The sequence below is a fragment of the Schistocerca serialis genome, chromosome 1 (genome assembly GCF_023864345.2).
Source record: "Schistocerca serialis cubense isolate TAMUIC-IGC-003099 chromosome 1, iqSchSeri2.2, whole genome shotgun sequence".
Taxonomy (NCBI): domain Eukaryota; kingdom Metazoa; phylum Arthropoda; class Insecta; order Orthoptera; family Acrididae; genus Schistocerca; species Schistocerca serialis.
In genome coordinates, this window is record NC_064638.1 from 1,096,215,899 (window position 1) to 1,096,236,230 (window position 20,332).

The following is a 20,332-nucleotide window of genomic DNA, read 5'->3' on the forward strand; positions in this document are numbered from 1 at the left end:
GAGTCTCGTCTGCTGGTGCCACGGTATCACACAATGATAGAACTTCGAGGTGACTGATACCATGCAGCATCCATGTTGTAGTATCGCGCTGGATTGGTGCCAAATATCATGGCTTGTTACGACGTGATTATTGCGAAATCTAATTTTGTTCGACTGTTGGAAAGAGTACAGTGCTGGAAGCGTCTTCTCTGCAGCGAACTGCCGGCCGAAGTGACCGTGCGGTTCTAGGCGCTGCAGTCTGGAACCGCGAGACGCCTACGGTCGCAGGTTCGAATGCTGCCTCGGGCATGGATGTTTGTGATGTCCTTAGGTTAGTTAGGTTTAACTAGTTCTAAGTTCTAGGGGACTAATGACCGCAGAAGTTGAGTCCCATAGTGCCCAGAGCCATTTTTTTTGCAGCGAACTGAGGTGACGAAAGGTGGTATAGCGATAAGCACGTTTACAGGTGGCAGTAATATCGTGTACAAAAGGTACAAAATGGCAGCGCATTCGTGGAGTTGCCATTTGAACTCAGGTGATTCATGTGAACTAGTTTCCGGCATGATTATGATACGACGGGAATTAACAGACTTTGAACGCGCAATAGTAGTTGGAGTTAGACGTATGGAACACTCCATTTCGGAGATCGTTAGAGAATTCAGTATTCCGAAATCCACAGCGTCAAGAGTGCGCCGACACTACCAAATTACAGGAATTACCTCTCGGTAGCCGCGCGGTGTGAGGCGCCTTGTCACGGTTCGCGCGGCTGCCACGTCGGAGGTTAGAGTCCTCCCTCGGGCATGGGTGTATGTGCTGTCCTTAGCGTAACTTAGTTTTAGTTAGATTAATTAGTGTGTAAGCCTAAGGACCGATGATCTCAGCAGTTTGGTCCCATAGAACCTCACCACAAATTAAAAAAAAATATTCACCACCGACAACGCAGTGGCCGGCGGCCTTCGCTTAACCACCGAGAGCCGTGGTGTTTGCGTAGAGTAGTCAATGCTAACATACCAGCAACACTGCCTGAAATAACCGTAGGAATCAATGAGGGACGCACGACGACCGTATCCCTTAGGACAGTGCGGCGACATCTGGCATTAATGCAGCAGATGACCGACGCTCGTGCCTTTACTGGCAGCACGACATCCCTGGAGCGTCTCTCCTGGGCTCGTGACCACATCGGTTGGACCCTAGACGACTGGAAAACCGTGGCCTGGTCAGATGATTCGCGATTTCAGTTAGTAAGAGTTGATAAGTTTCGAGTGTGTTCACTGTTCAAAATGGTTCAAATGGCTCTAAGAACTATGGGACTTAACATCTGAGATCATCAGTCCCATAGAACTTAGAAATACTTAAACCTAACTAACCTAAGGACATCACACTCATCCATGCCCGAGGCAGGATTCGAACCTGCGGTCGTAGCGGGTGCTCTGTTCCAGACTGAAGCGCCTGGAACCGTTCGGCCACACCGACCGGCCAAGGCACTGTCCAAGCTGGTCGCGCCTCCTTTATGGTGTGGGCTGTATTGACATACACTGGGTCCTATGTACAGCTGAACCAGTCATTGACTGGAAATGGTTATGTCCGGCTTCTTGGAGACTATTTGCAGTCATTCATGGATTTCATGTTCCCAAGGAACTAAGTCATGTCACTTGGCCACACTTGTTTGAGACTGGTGTGAAAAACATTCTGAACAATTCGAGTGAATGATTTAGCCAGCCAGATTGCCGACAAGAATCCCATCGAACATTTATGGTTTATATTCGAGAGGTCAGATTGTCCGCAATTATGAATGGCTACAGGGCAGTACCATTCAGTATTTCTGCGTGGTGCTTATTGCGTGCATGCCACATTGAGTTGTTCCACTCCGCCGGGCAAAAGGAGGTCCGACACAATGTTAGTACATATCCCATGACTTTTGTGCCCTCCGGGTAAGTCGTCCAGTGAGTGGGAGTCCATGCAATGTCTTTTAAAATGGGTCAAATTGCTCTGAGCACTACGTGACTTAACATCTGAGGTCATCAGTCCCCTAGAACTTAGAACTACTTAAACCTAACTAACCTAAGGCCATCACACACATCCATGCCCGAGGCTGGATTCGAATCTGTGACCATAGCGGTCACGCGGTTCCAGACTGAAGCGCCTAGAACCGCTCGGCCACTACGGCCGGCAATATCTTTTCTTTGAAATTATAGATGCCGACTGATCTCCGAGCCAATAGAATGCAGTTTCCTTTATCCTAGAGAGCTGTTATCTAGTATTGGGTGTGATTTAGGGACTTATCTTTTACGCAAGAGATACTGCAAATAGCGCTGTCAAAGTGCAAGTAACCGGCGTCTTTGAACTCTCTCCTTATTAGGTGATTTAACTATTAGTCCTCGATCCCATACGAGGAAGTTATCTTTCCTAAAATGTTGTAGACCTAATGGTCGGATATTTCTACAGGACGACACCTGTACATTTCCTCCCTCAAGAATAATGTTATTTTACTCCTTCATTTCGTCACTTCTGGCAGAATTTGCTTGTTTGGCTGGTAGCGTGGAGACTCTATAGCCCGTCTCCGAAATCAAACCTGAATTGAAGCCGCCACGTTTTTTATTTCCAGTTGGCCACTGGTAAGATTCCCGCTATGGCCTAGTTAAGACGATAGTTTCCTAGGATATAGTGGACCAGGTATGCGACTGTACTGAAGACCGCTCATGCAACAACAAACAATTCAGAAGCTAATGAACTGCTGGGCATGCCTCCAAAAAGCGTTGTAAATTACCGCAGACAAACTGAACACCGCCATGCGGCAGTGCGTGGTTTATGTAGCTACACATACGGAGGTCGCCTGAGTGGAATGTGGCTGCAACGTTACTTGCTGCAAAGACTGGCAGCTGGCACTCAATAATAGCAAAGCTACTATAAGGCGAATAAAATGACCTGCTTGTGAGGTGTAACGCGTAGCGCGCTAGCTGTAAGTAGGCTGTTTAGGTTTTCTTATTGGTAACGCCACGTAGCGCTTTGTATGAAAAATCACTGGCTGTGCTGTGTGCAGTCTGTGGCTAGTTTGCATTGTTGTCTGCCATTCTAGTGTTGGGCAGATGGATGTGAACAGCGCGTAGCGTTGAGCAGTTGGAGGTGAGCCGCCAGCAGTGGTGGATGTGGGGAGAGAAATGGCGGAGTTTTGAAATTTGTAAGACTGGATGTCATGAACTGCTATATATATTATGACTATTAAGGTAAATACATTGTTTGTTCTCTATTAAAATCTTTCATTTGCTAACTATGCCTATCAGTAGTTAGTGCCTTCCGTAGTTTGAATCTTTTATTTAGCTGGCAGGAGTGGCGCTCGCTGTATTGCATTAGTTCGAGCAACGAAGATTTTTGTGAGGTAAGTGATTTGTGAAAGGTATAGGTTAATGATAGTCAGGGCCATTCTTTTGTAGGGATTTTTGAAAGTCAGATTGCGTTGCGCTAAAAACATTGTATGTCAGTTTAACCACAGTCATGTATAATTGTTTCTAAGGGTACGTTCCATACGTCGACCCTTAGCCGAGGATACCTCACTGGAATCTTCTGATTTTTTCTTGTAGTTTGTTGTAATTAGTTTAGCTTTAGTTTATTGCTAGCGCGTAATTGTAGAGAGAATCTCCTTTGTAGTAGCAGTCTTTCATTGTTGTACAGTAAAACAGTTGTGGCATGCATGTAAATTTGCACCAAGTATTTCGCAGCTGCGCTTGCAATTAACTAGATATTATTTTCAGTGCTATGTTAATGTGTTCTCTTATTTTTGCTCTTCAAATTGCGCTTTTCTGTGTTATTGTGTGAAATATTGTGACAATAATGGCGTGTGAAAAACGTAACACTAGCCTCCAAAGTAAACTGAGAAATAATAGTGACGACGAGCGTAGCTTATCAGCACCACTGTGTAACGAATTAACAGACATTCGAAGTAGTAATTTGGAAATTGTGCATAGGGAAATGGAGCGGGCGGCAAATAATGGTGTAGACAGTGAAACAATTAGTGAACAGGGAAGCATTATCGATCGATCGGTCGGCAACAGCTCGCCTCAGAATTCGGAAATGATAGGACACAATATTGCAAACACTGTAGACTCAGGTTTTGGGTTCTCACCGTTTTCTCAAATGAGTCAAGACACATTTTCCGCTTGTCAAAATGTGAATGTTGCCGGTGCAAATTCACTGCCGAAAAGCACTGAAGAACATGTTTCAGACACCAGTGCATTGTTATTACAGTTAATGCAACAAATGGGACAAAGGCTACAAAAGTTAGACACAATGGAACAAAATCTTCAAAAGTTAGACACAACGCTTGAACAAAATCAGAAACAAATGGGACAAAATCTTCAAAAGTTAGACGCAATGGAACAAAATCTTCACACCACGCTTGAACAAACACGTGAAGATTTAACTACTGAGTTACATAAAATCGAATCGAAATGTCAAAAAGTCTGTAACAACGTAAAAATACAAATTTGTGAGCATTTCCAACCTATTTTTTCGCGTCATGAAAATGCATTACAGAATCACGAAGCAGCCATAAAGGAACTGCAAACTATTGTTCATGAAAATCACGACATCTTGCAAGCTAAAATTGACTCAGCTGCATCTACCGATTCGGTTATGCAGCTTGCAAAAACTCAGGAAAGCTTAAAAGACACAGTAGATACGATTTCAACACAAATGGACAATCTGAAACTTGGTTCAGAAAAACACACAGAGGAAATAATTTAACTAATGGATAAAGTAGCCGAACTTTCAGATCAGTTCACTAACTTATCTACAAAGGTAGATGATGATCTGAATGACACAAGACCTGTAGCCTTCACGGACACTGAAGAGTATGAACAAATTAGAAAATTCAAACAAAATCAAAATCAAATCAATACACAGTATGAAAGAGAAATCCGGGAAGTACAAGATCAGTTGGCAGAAGTAATACAAGAATTACATATTTCAGAGGACACTCGTGCTCCAGTACGGGAAGAGGGACATAGAAATACGGAACAACCACAAAATAATGACACAGGACACTTCGGAAATTATGAAAGACATTGGCAAGGCGCATTGGATTTTGAGATGGAACCGCCGAAACGAAGTAACAATGAGCGATGTGCGACTCACCGAAACCATGATTTTGACTATAAACTGTTCATTACTACACGTAAATTCAAAACATTTAAGAATTCTGACCGACATTCATCCACAAGTATGGCTTCATCAATTCTCTCATTGTTTTCCTCCCAACTGGTCATTGGAGCACAGGTTAGAATTTGTGTGTGGCTATTTAGAGAATGAACCAGCTGTAAGAATGCGATCGGTCATTCACGATTGCCACAGTGAAGGAGATTTTTATAATGCCTTCCTCTCAGCGTACTGGTCTCAAGCTACACAAGACCGAGTAAAACATAGCATCATAATGATGAAACATTTCGAACAATCTGAATTTTCCAGTCTTATGAAATATTTTGAAGACATGTTGCATAAGAATCAGTATCTTTCAAACCCATACAGCCCCTCATAACTCATCCACATTTGCTTAATCAAATTGCCTGAACATTTACGACATATTATTTTAGCAGGACGTTGCAAAGACGACATTGAAGCTTTTCAGGGACTGTTACAAGAACTGTAAATTGACACTGACAATCGCGGAACGCGAAAACAGGAGCACAACAATTACAGGTCACATCTGTCACAATTCCACGATGACAGAAATAATACACAACAAGGCTATTCTTACAACGTAAATCGTGACCAAAACAGACACCACCTGTATGACAACCACTGGCAGAGTAATAATTACAGGGAAAGATCACCTTTCTGCGGTAGTGACTATCACAGAGACAATAAGAGAAACAGACAATTTGGGAACCAAAATAATTATTATCAAGGGAGACAGAATAACTTCAGACGCAACGGTCCACCACGCAGTTACGATTCCGGGAGAAATTCTCCACCACATGACCGACAAACAAGAAACTATGTAAACTACCGACAAAACGACAGATCTGAATTCCATCAGAACTGGCGAGCTTCAAACAGGGCAGGGCCTTCTCGTCAAGGTGAATTTGTAGAAGTTAGGTCTCCTAATCCCAATAACGACAGGCGCTAACAAAGAAACAGACAATGACTCGCACCGCAGGCAGCCACGTGCGCCCGCTGGCTCAGGGAAAAATAACATAGACGCTAACCTTGAGAAAAATTCCAGTATTCTTTACCGATGTATACCACATGATAATTGCGTTAAAGTTGAAACTCTGCGTACTAGGAAGAGCAAAGGATTACACCACATTTCACATGTAAAACCATTTATTGAGAGATAATCTGCTTTTTAACTTAGTCTTTGCTATAAAATTTTTCACTTCACGTTACTAGTACTCTTTGTCACACTTACAAACTGTTAACATGCAACTATGTTTTAAAGCTAACTAACTATCCAGACAAGAACATAGGTAACTTAGAATAGTAATTGCGAATGCATTGTTATAGTGAACAGACGACACAGTGGTTAGTTTATGTGACAGCTACTCGATTTTATCACGACGCTACTAATGAGTGACAATTTACAGTGTTGCTTTTGCAGTGTCTCCGTTTTACATCTGCACAGTTTTTCTGTATTATTCTGGAAAGTAAAACATGTTTTAGTAGTAACTTTTGTGGTATAGCTACAATGAGACAGCCTTTTAAGTAGCACAACAATACGTTACAGCACAGTACTTTCTTCATCTAGGCAATAAGCATAATAACTAAGATATCTATATGCAAAGCAATTCACTTCGTTTATTACGAGGTAAGTACATTGACTTCAGCAGAACTTTGCTTACAGAGGACGATAACTACGACACTTCCACAGAATTATCTTACAACAAGACGCACATTTAGTGTTACAGGACACGCATTTGAGTGATTAATTTTGTACTTAAATCATTTATTTTTAAAGATATTTGAAGCACAATGATACAAAGGTTTTCCGTGATACATTTCATTCCATTGCTGTAATCTGTAACACCTGAGGGTATAATTACATTAATCCTCAAGGGGGTACACGCGTACTTTGTGTACCATGTGTTTGGCAAGCACAAGGAGCCCTAGCTAATATGGTATTTGCTTATACAACTTTACACATCGGTACCATATTTCTCTAACACAGAATTACACAGCAATCTGATCACTTAACTGAGAGAGACAAATATTTAATTTACTACATCAGTGACAGATGTTTACATAATTACACCGTTGGATAACTTCACACTTACGAAATTGTATTTTGTCTGTACTTTGTGAACTGTTCATATTTTTTCGGAACCATTGTGATACTACGAGAGCTTTGAATGATGAATTTGGTAAGGGAGCATGATTTTAAAGTATGTTTGAAGTAGATGACACTATTGAAATGAGCAGAGAATTTTTTTTAGTTTTTGACATTATTGCAGAAAGCTACGACGTTTTTGAGACTTGACTGAGGTGTTATGATGTTATATTTACGACGACGATGTGTATTATGCTGTTGAGGTATGTTTATGATCAATAAGCTGATGTTATATGAGGAATTTGATTATGCTACATATTTATTAAGATGAAATATTGAAGAAGTGTCGACGAATATGTGTATGTGTAATAAGGTAAGGAATAATGAGTAGTGGTTAGGGACTCTGACTAGTGAAAAAGGATGTTGGAAACCAAGAATCGTACTTTAAGAGTTATGAAATGTGTGAATGTATCACAATGCAGGTGACAATTTTTTGCACACTGTTATATTCATAGGATTTTGTTTCTACACATTTGTAACACAAATTCTCGACCTTTGAAATTTTTATATGAGACTTTCACTGTAATGCAAACTGGTGTCATAAATATTTCAGTAAGAAAGTTAAGTGACCACCTTCACGTAATGAGTCGTGGGCACCCAGCTGCGTGAGAGTTGCCTGGAAAAAAGCCATTAGTGTGTGCCTTTCAGAGGCACAGGTGGAGAAAAAAAAGGGGTCATTACCCTCACTATTGACATTCCTTTGTAGAAAGCATTGCAAATACGACACGCTCAAACTTGAAAACATATGATTACACTGTGGAGCTCTTAATTTATGATATTTACTAAAATGCCTAATGAAATGATGAGAAACATTTTACATCTATTGTCTTTCTAGTTGAGAGAATTTTTTTGCCTTTGGAGACGCCATTTGCCTAGTGAATGACGTTTCATATGTTGCTTTATGTATATATTTGCTCATTTTGTTTAATATCAAGTTTTTAGCTGCACTGCAGCATTGGTTAAAATAAAATTTAATAGATGTACTAATATCACTATTTTCTGTCTACAGACAAAGTACAGAATAATTTTATGATGTACTTTTGTTGAAAAGAGAGCAGAAATAGACATTTCCCTTCACAGGAATTGCATAATTAATTTTTTTAATGACTTGGTAACTTCCTTGCAGAGTAAGTTTTTGTGATGCATTACTCTAGTGTTAATATGTGACATAGGTATGAAACATGGCCATTTTTACTGTAATATTTTTTCTGCTTGAGCTATGTCATGTTTAGATATAAGTTATTGCATTTGCTGCTGCCGTTCGCCAGGCATAGTGCTACTAAATGTCACTTTGTATTACTCTGTTAAGCCAGTTTTACTACTGATTAATTTTTCTTGTTGCTGCACATTGGCTCATATTAGTTGTAATGTTGCATTTGCTTGGTAATTTAGATTTACTGTAGCTTGCTTTGACAATTTCCATTTTTTTTCATTGCTGTTTGTATTAATTGTTTTGTGCTGCTGCATTGCCTCGTCCCTTAGTTTAGCATCTGAGCTCAGTAGATTTAAGTTAGCTTATGATGGGGCAGGCCATATAAGAGAACAAGTTGTGATGAATTGGAAGAAATGCATTGAGAAGCTATAAGAAAATGGTTTGACCAAAAAAATATATTTTGAAAGAGGATGTGAACAAAAAAAGTAGGGTTTAGGGACAACAGGTTTAGGTAGGATTTTCTTGGAAATAAATGATGAGGTAAGATAATGGAAAATAAATAATGAGGTAAGAAATATATGAACATATAAATACAGAAAGCACGCTTGGATAGAATTTTTTGGTGGAAACAAATGTTGAAATAAGAGGAAAGATATATGGAATGAAATTTTGGGTTGGACTGCAGTAACAAATGTTACACTGAAAACAAACCCTGTCCTGTATTTTTGTGTTATTACACTATGTGAATTTGTGTTTTTCCTGTCTGTATGTGTCTAGCTATTAAGATTTATGTTGTAGAATTTTTCTGATAATATGTTATTCACCTTGTAAATATGCTTAGACATTATTTATTCTGTTTTGTTTTAATGCTCATGTGTAAAGTTGATGTTTCAAAAGTTATTCTGATCTTTTATGTATTTACTTATGCCATAATTCCTGTAACACTGATGTATATGTTAGTTCAATTCTTTTGTAAAGCCCATATTACCACAAATGTTATCTGTATTGTTATGTTCTTTAATGATATATTTTGTACCTTAGTAATTGTATTCTTATGTTATAAAATTGTAATTGACACCAGTTCATCATATTATTAAGTTGTAAGTTCCATTTCACTGCACACATTTCTGTTGGTCATAGTATATGGACAATATGTGAGAAGTAGGGACTCATAGTGTTTGCACGTGTGTTAATAATTCAGCAAGGGACTGGATAACAGCATTGCTGGTTCAAAGGACAATTAAAAAAAAAAACTTTGTGAGTGCATAAGGGGTGGTTTATGGACTTGCTATATTATCTGCAAGACTCTTCAATGGTGATTGTGCACCTGCACAGTCACAACAGATGGCTGCTGGCCATCTCTACAAGGACTACAGTGGGTCTGCATCTTTGATGATCCACCAATACCATTATTTCTACAAGGACTACAGTGGGTCTACACCCTTGATGAGTCACCAGTACCTTTACTTCTACAAGGACTGCAGTGGGTCTGCACCTCTGGTGGCCCACCAATACCGTAATCTCTACCAGGACTACAGTAGGTCTGCTCTGTGATGACCTACCTACCAATATTCTTCAAAACTTCGAATGACTCTGCTGTGGGTTTGCTCTGTTGTGGCCCATTACCTGTCAGCATGTCAAGAGTCAGCACTGTCTTTCCGTTGGAAGGACAACACTACCTCCTCAAGACTGCATGGAAATCCACTACTTCCGTGTGCATTTTCTTTTACTGCTCAGACTTTGAGAAAAAAACTGCTATTTTACTGTGATGAATGATCAGAACTGTCTTTATGGACTGTGAGCAAATTTTAGCTTTTGACCAACATTGTATCAATAACTGAGTGCATTTGATTTCTTGTTATTGTAATTGTGAAAAAATTTTAACAAATATCTATTGTCCAGTGCCCAAAACAATTTGTAAAATTTTTTGTGGGTAGCATGGGGGCTATGTAAGTAGGCTGTTTAGGTTTTCTTATTGGTAACGCCATGTAGCGCTTTGTATGAAAAACCACTGGCTGTGCTGTGTGCAGTCTGTGGCTAGTTTGCATTGTTGTCTGCCATTGTAGTGTTGGGCAGATGGATGTGAACAGCGTGTAGCGTTGAGCAGTTGGAGGTGAGCCGCCAGCAGTGGTGGATGTGGGGAGAGAAATGGCGGAGTTTTGAAATTTGTAAGACTGGATGTCATGAACTGCTATATATATTATGACTATTAAGGTAAATACATTGTTTGTTCTCTATTAAAATCTTTCATTTGCTAACTATGCCTATCAGTAGTTAGTGCCTTCCGTAGTTTGAATCTTTTATTTGGCTGGCAGTAGTGGCGCTCGCTGTATTGCAGTAGTTCGAGCAACGAAGATTTTTGTGAGGTAAGTGATTTGTGAAAGGTATAGGTTAATGATAGTCAGGGCCATTCTTTTGTAGGGATTTTTGAAAGTCAGATTGCGTTGCGCTAAAAATATTGTATGTCAGTTTAACCACAGTCATGTATAATTGTTCAAAGGGGACGTTCCATAGCTTGAGATAGAGTGTAGTGAGCGAGACCCGGATCGAGACTGAGTGCTGGACTAACGACCTTGGGTTGGTACAGAGGAGTGTTGTTTTGAGGCGATTTTCCACGCTCCTTTGGGCAAATGCTGGGCTGGTCCCCAAATCCCGCCTCAGAGGAAAAGTTACAAAAACATTTAAAATATGGTAAGACACAGGTCACAGTTTTCACGGCTCACAGACAGGTCGCGCACACTACTTTCGTTCCTCAAGTTACCTTGTCAACTGTGGCGTCAGAAAGGGCATGCCACTGGTTAAATCTCCCCATATATAAGGCAATGTCCCGACTGACTGACTCACTGGCTCATCATCGCTCAGTCTAAACCATTAGGGATAGAAACTGGAAATTTGGACAGGGTGTGAATCTTATACTGTAGTCGTCGTTTAGGAAGAGATTTTCCGTAATTCTACACTTAAGGGGGTGAAATAGGGGAAGAAGAGTTTTTTGAAAAGATGTCGCTAGTAAGGCAATTTTGAAACTAGACCTACTAAAATTGGTATTTGGTTTCTCGTTCAGAAATAAAGAAATGCGTGTTTCAATATTTTACGAAATGTAACCACTACGGGTGCGGAATAGTGGGTGAATTTTTTTTTCCAAAATAAATCACTATTCAAGAACCACTCAAGTATTTTTACAGCTAGTCTATGAAAACTGATATTTTACTTCACGGTTAAAAATAAAAAAATACGTTTTTTATTTTTTTGGAAATTCAGCCCCTTAGAGGATGAAATAGGGGATGAAAAGTTTTACGAACTATTTCGTTATGAAAGCATTCTTGAAGTTAAGTCTATGAAAATTTATATTTGGTTTCGCTATTAGAAATAAATAAATACGGATTTCACTGTTTTTGGAAATGCAACCCCATTGTGAAAGTATTTTCAAAGCAAAGTTTATGAAAACTTGTATATGGCTTTACTGTTAGAAATAAAAAAAATACGTGTTTCACTGGTTTTGGAAATTCAGTCCCTAAGGGGGTGAAATAAGGGATGATAACTTTTACGAACATATTTCGTTGTATTGACAGTTTTGTAAAGGTAAATCTATGAAATTTAATAAATCACGTCTCGTGCAGATATAAGGGAAGATACAAGGGAAGATTGTTTCCATGGAAAATATCACCACAAGAACGTAGAAGGCGTGATTAACAAAAACTTTGGATTCCAGGTACTAGAATCACTTGACGTACATTCGAAAGGACCATACTTCTATGGCTTAATTAGCGTGAAAACTTTAGAGGATTGTGAAAATTCGATTAAAGAAAAACAAAAAACAAAAATCCCTGTACTCTACGTGAGTTAAGCAGCGCGTGCTAAGGTAGTAATGAAATGAAATTTCCCGAATCGTGAAGAAGCGGACACCTTACGAGACGGGACAAATACTAGGGAAAATGAGAGAAATATACGAAATGTATTCGCAAGTTGCGACACGAACCACCATCAGTTGTATAAGGGAATGACGACAGTAAAAATCCGTGCCGGATCGGGACTCGAACCCGGGTTTCCCGCTTTTCGCCAGCTGTCGCCTTAACCGCTTTGTCTATCCGTGCACGAGTCACGCCGGCACCCAAAAGTCCATTCTGCGTCCCAACCTGTACTCGTACATACGTTATGTTGTTCCCATACAAGAGAGTAAAATTTTTAATAGAATGAAGTTGCTAGTTAGAATCGGCGGATAAACACGATATTGAAGTGCCTGTGGTGTTAAGAAGAACGATGCAATGTTCCTTCGGACATCCATGCATATCCCTTTACAGCCAATGGTAGTTCGTATTCGCAACTGCGAGTACATTTTATATATTTCATAACGACTGTGTCGCCTCAGTGCCTGTTCCTTTGGACATGCAAGCATGTTCGAAGGAACGTTGCACCGTTTTTCTTAATAACACAGGCACTGCAATATTGCAAAAGAAAGAGAGAAGATCGTAAAGCGAGGAAGTAGGCGAAAAGATATGGGGTGTCCCAAAGCATTGTCCCCGTCTGAACTACATAAAACGCTTAATACTTTTATTATGAACTTTTCATTTTCTGCCAAAAATTGCTATTACCTAGCAGATTAGTCATGTGATAGATTAATGGCGAGATAAAGAACGTGCTGTCATAGTCAGAGATATAAAGTATGTGAAATACACGTGTCTGATATGTAAATGCAAAATGTAAAATACCTACTTTTACTTTGTATTTGAAATACATCTTTTTTTCAAAAAGCATTTTCTGTTTCATTTGAAACACTTAGAACACAGATATTTTGTATGTGTAAAATGCAACAATCTTCTCTTGAATTTTTTGTTTCATGTTTCGTCGTTTTCATTCATTTAATGAGCCATGTGTTTAAACAAAAGTAGTTCCACGACATATACATGAGGCGCAATAAGCGCGAAAGGTATACCTTTCAACTGAATATGACCATGACCTTAATTATTTGAAAAGTCAGAGAGACTTGAATACATGTTATACATTTGTCATTATTGTTTGTATAATGTAAACATACTAAAATCATCTGTGAACCCCAAAGCAATTGAAGAATGGGGCAAGGTCTACACAATACATTTAATAGCTTCAAGAGAATTTTATAGGCCCAGATCTCAAAATAATTCATACAAAAATGTTTATGATGCAGTCACGTCAAAATGTCATGCACTTTGGAATCTGTGTTCAGGGTCTCCTAAAGCTTGTGAAAAAAATGGTTCAAATGGCTCTGAGCACTATGGGACTTAACTTCTGAGGCCATCAGTCCCCTAGAACTTAGAACTACTTAAACGTAAGGACATCACACACATCTATGCCCGAGGCAGGATTCGAACCTGCGACCGTAGCGTGCGCGGTTCCAGACTGTAGCACCTAGAACCGCTCGGCCACTTCGGGCAGCAAAGCTTGTGCAACCTATTTAAAATCAACTGGAAAATCCCCTACTTATCCATGTCAAACATGGCTGAATTCATGCTATAATTCTATTCAAGGTCTACTCACAGTCAAGGATACTTTAAATGAAACTCTAAGGAAACTCGGATTAGCAGCTTATAAAGAAATTGAAATACACTATCTTAGTAAATACATAAGTTATTTACAACCTACTGCTGACGGCATCAGAAATTTAGAAGGGACAAAGATACCTACTATGGATGTCTTCTGCCAGAACTAATGAGAATAAAAAGAATGTTAAGCAGCACACAAATGGACATATATGCGCACTGGGGTGTGCTGGTAGACGTTATTAAAATCTTAATAGGTTCTGAGAGAGTCTATAAATTTTAGGATCCTGAAGCAAAGGATGGCATATTAGCATCTATACCTTATCTTTTTTTTTCAAACTGAAATAGGTACCGAAGGCTAGCAGAGAATACGTTGAAGAACAGTTTATTTCAGGAGTATGGAAGATGAAGCAAGGAGAGGAAGACAGAAAGAACTTGCAACATCCTGATAAAAAAAAGGTTGTATCTTATTATATGTTTGTTGAGGACTCTCTTCTACAGCCACTGTAATACTTGTTTACCAAGTTCTGTTCCGTTGAATGACTATTTTCCTTTGGTGGAGTAATAATGATGCCCTATAAGCGGAGCAAGAAAGAAAAAAAAATTGAACAATTACTAGTGTTACACTAAAAGAAATAAATGGCATGTAAGATGTGCAATAGCTAGAGGTATTTTACTTGAGTAAAGCTATTTCTACAACATATATTTGCATTTTGTACTTAAAACTTTTATTTAAAGGCATTTTGTATTTAAATTTGAAAGAGAAAAAATAACCAGGTATTTGTATTTCGAATTTAAATATCTTTAATGAAGTATTTGGCACAACTCTGGTCGTAGTTGAATACTTGACACAAGGAAAAAAGTTGTGCAAGTCCAGAGGGCACACAAAAGTAAATTCAATGTTTGTACTGCGACATCAAACGCGTCGTAAGAAGATGCATGAATCAGTTCCGTGACACTGATGACGATGCCGACAGTCTCTGAAGTGGACGTCCAAAGTTCCCGCAGAGCGGAGCAAATACTGACAACACCCATGCATCAGTGCCAAGCAGAGCCCAAAAGACACTTCGTCGTCGGTCTCAGGAGCTTGGCAAACCCAAATCCTTGTTACACAGCTGCTTTACGCACATATTCCTATAAAATTCATGTTTCACTTGCTAAAACAAGCTCAACTTGCAAGTGAATTTCCACAAGAAACTTATGATGGGCGATGAAACTAATATTGATCTAAATGGCTCTGCCAATAAACACTGCCGCATTTGGGCCACGGAACCACTAGAAATTATCCACGAAAAACCTCTCCAAGAGGTACATGTTACAGTATCGTGTGATATAACGTTGCATCGTGTGTCTGGCCAATTATATTTTAGAAATCAGAAGGTATGACTGCCACTGTGGATAGGGACCACTGTATTGTATTGTATGTTAAACGAGGGCCTAGAAACGACGGAGAGGTTCCGTCCCCGCCGCAGCCGCAGTGGTCCACAACCCCACGACGATTACTACAGTCCACTTCACCCCTCCGCCGCCCCACACCGAACCACTCTTTCAAGGTTATTGTGCCGTTTGGCCCCCGGTGGAGCCTCCAACCCCCCCCCCCCCCCAAGGGAACGTTTCACACCAGATGAGAGTAACCCTTATGATGTTTGCGTGGTAGAGTAATGGTGGTGTACGCGTACGTGGAGGACTTGTTTGTGCAGCAATCGCCGACATAGTGCAGCTGAGGCGGAATAAGGGGAACCAGCCCGCATTCGCCAAGGCAGATGGAAAACCGCCTAAAAACCATCCACAGACTGGCCAGCTCACCTGGACCTCGACACAAGTCCGCTGGGCGGATTCGTGCCGGGGACCAGGCGATCCCTCCCAATCCGGAAAGCTGTGCGTTAGACCGCACTGAAAACCGGACGGGCCATGGTGAAAGTTACCGTGACATGTTAAATACTTTCCTAAGACCATTATTGGCTATGGAAAACAACGAAATGTGGTTTCAGCGTGACGGTGCATAACAGCCATACCGCTGGACGGAACACCGCACTTCTTCAAAGAGTTGTTTCCTTATCGGGTCATGTCTCGTGAAACATTTGCTGGCCGCCGAGATCGCAAGATCTATCGGCCCCTTTTTTCTTCTTTGGAGTTTTCTCGAAGACAAAGGCTACAGGAATAATCCATCAACACTTGCTGTCCTCAAAGCTAACATTAACATAGCAATCCGTGGACTTTCGCGTAAAACCTTGCAGAAGATCATGCAATACCTTGTGCTACACATTCGCTACTGCCAAAACGTGAATGGTGGACATATGCCTAATGTTTTTCGCAATACATGCTATGCTATACGCTATGGTCTCAACAACTGAACTGTCAAAGCATTTGCCTGCAGTGATCTAAAGAAACAATGGAAAACGTACACAGCATTGAACCCATCTGCTCCCGAATACGAGTTCCGAGGCAGGATTCGAACCTGCAGCCGTAGCAGCATCGCGGTTCCGGACTGAAGTGCCTAGAACCGCTCGGACACAATGGCCGGCGCAAATGGGCTCCAAGTAGCCGAAAATTTCCATTTCCATTCAGTTATCGTTTCACCGTTCTTCAACGGGTGCCCAAATAATTCGCTCGGATTATGCGGAATGTTCTTCATTCCAGTCACAAACAATTGTGTCCCAGTGAATGGCGCATTGTCATCCATAAAGATTACATCATTATTTTGAAACACGGAGTCCTTGAATGGCTGCAAATGGTGTCCAATTAGCCGAACGTAATTATTTTCAGAATGATCGGTTCAGATGGACCAGAGAACCTAGTCCATTCATGTAAACACATCACACACCATTATGAAGATACCTTCAGCTTGCACAGTGACAACTTGGGTCCATGGTTTCGTGGGGTCTGCGCCACACTCGAACCTTACCATCAGCTCTTACCAACTGAAATCGGGACTCATCTGACCAGGCCACTGTTTTCCAGTCGTCTAGGATCCAACCGGTGTGGTCACGAGCTCAGGAGAGGAGCTGCAGGCGATGTCGTTCAATTAGCACCTACTTGGCGTCGGTCATCTGCTACCGTAGCCCATTAACGTCAGATTTCGCAGCACTGTCCAAACAGATACGTTCGTAGAACATCCCACAATGATTTATGCGGTTATTACGCGCAGTGTTGAATGTCTTAACCACTGACAACTGCTCTTGGTCGTTAATTGAAGGCCGTCGTCCACTGCATTGTCAGTGGTGAGAGGTAAAGTCTGAAATTTGGTGTTCTCGGCATAGTCTTCACATTGTTGATAGCGGAATATTGAACTTCCTAACGACTTCCGAAATGGAATGTCCCATGTGCCTAGCTCTTGTGTTCAGAGTCTGTTAATTCCCGTCGTGCGCTCATAATCACGTCGGAAACCTTTCCACACGAATTACCTCAGTACAAATGACTGCTCCCCTATGCATTGCCCTTTTGTACCTTGTGTACGTAATACTACCGCCATCTGCATACGTGCACATCGCTGTCCCATAACCCTTGTCACCTCAGTTATGTAATTAAGACTCTGAACTAAACCTTTGAGTGGGATGGCGTATGATTTGAGACGTAACAAGTGATTTTTTTCTCCACATCATAGCCTCTCTGTATGTTCAAGGATCTAATTACAAATTCGTCCCTCATGGTAAATAACAATTTTTAGGTTTCACGTCTAGGATAATTAATCACTCTTGAACAGTGTACAAAGGGGTAAATACAAGACGCAGTCATTTTCCCGCGCTTCTCTATTCTTGTTGTGTATGTTCCAGAAATGAAAATGTCTGCAGGAAATAGATACGTCTACTGCGGGGCTTCTCGATTCGTTTAGCTAATAAGACGTTTACTTTCTGTTCTGTATAACAATTAATTTAGAGATTCCAATTTGTCACCGAGGGTAACGGGAATGCACGCAACAGAAGGTTCCACCGCAGCGCATCGACAGCGGGAACGTTCTCCAGCACAGTGCGTCCATAGTCAGAGCCAATTTGCAGCTATCACAAGCCACACATACTTAGCACTGTTAGATGTTGTTTTCCTTAGGAATACGCTACGTTAAGCAGCAGCGCCACGCTGCTACACCTTTCAAAACAGAGAGGCTATTTATAAGCACGAAAACGTTCTCCCTTCCCAGTCGCAGAGAGAGAGAGAGAGAGAGAGAGAGAGGGAGTATACGTTTCTGGGATCGCACTTCTCTCGATTGATCACTTGTGAACTACAAGTGGAAACATGTGTAACGCCATAAGAGTCAGAAAAGGACAGTTCTTGCTCCTCTTACGTATATATGAGCGGGTATCAGGCAGAGACGAAAAAATTAATTTTAATTCAACCATAACCATATACACGTTTACCTGTTGTTGATCTGTAACGTGCGTGGAAGATCATGTTTTAGGAAAAAGCGGTCAATGGATTTTTGAAAGGAACAAAACACAAAAAAATACAGTCACCATACACTTCGATCTGAATTTTTGCGTTGCGTTTCAATGCATGAAACCTTGTCCTAATACACACTTATCGAGCAAGATTAACATTTTTGTCGGTGTAATTACGTCAGAATTTTAGTGATGACACCAGTGTAAATTACTGTTTATCGTGAAAACTTCAAGTAGTGTTACGTGTTGTTTTCTATCGATATTTTAGATAGTGGCAGAAATAAACAGAAACAAAAAAATTAAAAACTTGACTTCAGGTTCAGTATACAAGGAGGGGCTCTCAAAATCTTGCCCTAATGATAAATACATGTTTATAATAAAAGACTGTCAATTAGCGTCAGCGGTTCTAGGCGCTCAATCAGGAACCGCGCGACTGCTACGGTCGCAGGTTCGAATCCTGCCTCGGGCATGGATGTGTGTGATGTCCTTTGGTTAGTTAGGTTTAAGTAGTTCTAAGTTCTAGGGGACTTATGACCACAGATGTTGAGTCCCATAGTGCTCAGAGCCATTTTTTGAATTAGCGCCAGAAAAGAGACGTATACAAGGAGGGGCTCTCAAAATCTTGCCCTAATGATAAATAGATGTTTATAATAAAAGACTGTCAATTAGCGTCAGAAAAGAGACGTATTTGCACATTAAGTAAATGTGACAACAATAAATTGCGGTGCTCTTTACAGATACTGCTCTTATCGTAGCTAAACGGTTCATTACTGTTGTCACAAGAAACATCCATGAATATCTTTTTAAGAAGAATATTTTATGTAGCTTGATTCTTACAAAGAAGAAGCAGCAACCAGCCGCTATTCATAGCGACTATTGCGGTGCTGTTTACAGATGCTGCTCTCATCGTAGCTAAACGGTTCATTACTGTTGTCACAAGAAACGTCCCTAAATATTTTTTTAAGAAAAATATTTTATGTAGTTTGATTCTTACTATTAATAGTGGCTGGTTGCTGTCTTCTTTGCAAGAATAAACCTACATTAATTATACACAGCCACGGTCTCACCATATCAGTTTTAGATGTATTCGCACAGGTGGTATTCATGATTGCACCCAAAATCTTCATTGAGGTTTGGATTTATCAGTCAGGAGGTGAATCCCAATCTTAGGTGTCTTCTAGTGGCAATGTTGGTTTTAATTTCGAATTTAGCTCTCATAGACGCATAGCTCACTAGTGTGGACACATTACACGCAGGAGACAAAACTTCAGATCGAATTATGTTGCAACTCTGAGTACCGAGCAGACGAACTGGAACATTAAAGATTGAGAGAACCACTCCAATCGCATCGTGAGTTGTTGCTTACTATGACTTCTATTAATGTGACTGCATAAGTATTTGACGGGTGAAATACGAATGCTGAAAAAACATTAAGAGTATAAGATTTCAGGAGACATAAAACAGCTGCACATTTTCACCGACATCGTTTAATCTTAAAATTAGAGCAAGCCTCGCGCCATTGTTTGCGGAACAATGTGTCAGTGACAGCATGTGATGGGGTGAGAGAGAGAGAGAGAGAGAGAGCATCTGGCACGGTTACTGACCTGCGCGGGGAGAGTCCAGGGAGCGCCCATGTGTGGTCACAGCACAGCGGAACAGAACACGAAACGACGCGAATAAAAAGCACACGGCACTGTGCGGCACGGCAGCGCACTACGCGAGATACTCGGAGGCTTATTGTGAACGGCGACGCGGGCACGCAACAACTGAGCGGCGGGCACACGTCCCAGCTGGTGGCGGCTCTGCCCCTCCGATCCCCCCCCTTACAAGCGTCCGCTGCGCACGCCCACCACAACACACCACAGCGCGGCACGCGAAGCGCTCGACCCGCCGCGGTCTCTGCTGATTCCTGCAATCGCCTATCGAGATTGAGGAACGAAAACTGGGGCGCCGTCTCTTCTCGGCCTCAACACGACCCGCGCATTCCTCCCACTCG

The 20,332-nt window shown here is 40.9% G+C and overlaps 1 protein-coding gene across 2 annotated transcripts in view; it reads right to left on the minus strand.

Moving 5' to 3' along the window:
- LOC126416237 (calcium release-activated calcium channel protein 1-like) overlaps positions 1-20,126 on the minus strand; it is a 563,134-nt gene extending 543,008 nt beyond the window's left edge. For both annotated transcript variants that reach the window (XM_050083878.1, XM_050083894.1), the window contains exon 1: positions 19,941-20,126. The gene's annotated coding sequence lies outside the window, so the exon portion shown is untranslated. The remainder of the gene's footprint in view (positions 1-19,940) is intronic.
- Positions 20,127-20,332: the final 206 nt, after the last annotated feature.